The sequence below is a fragment of the Macaca thibetana genome, chromosome 10 (genome assembly GCF_024542745.1).
Source record: "Macaca thibetana thibetana isolate TM-01 chromosome 10, ASM2454274v1, whole genome shotgun sequence".
Taxonomy (NCBI): domain Eukaryota; kingdom Metazoa; phylum Chordata; class Mammalia; order Primates; family Cercopithecidae; genus Macaca; species Macaca thibetana.
The window spans coordinates 90,772,811-90,773,872 of NC_065587.1; positions in this window are offsets into that span (position 1 = coordinate 90,772,811).

The window sequence follows — 1,062 nt, forward strand, 5'->3', positions numbered from 1 at the left end:
TCAGATCTCAACCTCCCTGTTGAGAGATCCACTGCTCTCTTCAAAGCTGTCAGACAGGGTCATTTGCCTCTGCAGAGCTTTCTGCTACTTTTTGTTTAGCTGTGCGCTGTCCCCAGAGGTGGAGTCTACAGAGACAGGCAGGCATCCTGGAGCTGCTGTGGGCTCCACCCAGTTTGAGCTTCCCAGTGGCTTTGTTTACCTACTTAAGTCTCAGCAATGGTGGGCGCCCCTCCCCCAGCCTCGCTGCTGCCTTGCAGTTAGATCGCAGACTGCTGTGCTAGCAATGAGGGAGTCTCCATGGGTGTGGGACCCTCCCGGCCACGTGTGGGATATAATCTCCTGGTGTGCCGTTTGCTAAGACCCTTGGTAAAGCGCAGTATTAGGGTGGGAGTTACCCAATTTTCCAAGTGTTGTGTGTCTCAGTTCCCCTGGCTAGGAAAAGGGATTCCCTTCCCCCTTGGGCTTCCCAGGTGAGGCGATGCCTCGCCCTGCTTCAGCTCTCGCTGGTTAGGCTGCACCTGCTGACCAGCACCGATTGTCCGGCACTCCCCAGTGAGATGAACCCGGTACCTCAGTTGAAACTGCAGAAATCACCCATCTTCTGGTTGCTCGCGCTGGGAGCTAGAGACTGGAGCTGTTCCTATTCGGCCATCTTGCTCCAGGATGGACATACAGTTTTTATTGTATCTGCTTTGGCCTCTTTCTGCTACCAGAAGGTTGTGACGCTGAACTCTTTGGTTTCTATATGCTCTGCCTGCTGGCCTACAGATATTGTTGTGCCATAAAAAGTGATACAGTAATAAATCACAGACCCTCAGGAGCACCCAATACTCTTTGAAACTACTACATGTATAATTCTAAATTCCCATTCTCAATTGTTATTACTACTTTTCAGAGTAATTAATACAATATTTTTGTCTTTTCTATAGCTTGTCATGGAAAAGAGATATATTATCCATTTGCTGAAGTTCTGATATACATGCATTATTTTCCTCCCACGTATCACTCTATTCAGCATCTTATTTCATTACTTTTGTAATATTTTAATGTCTATTTCCCTAT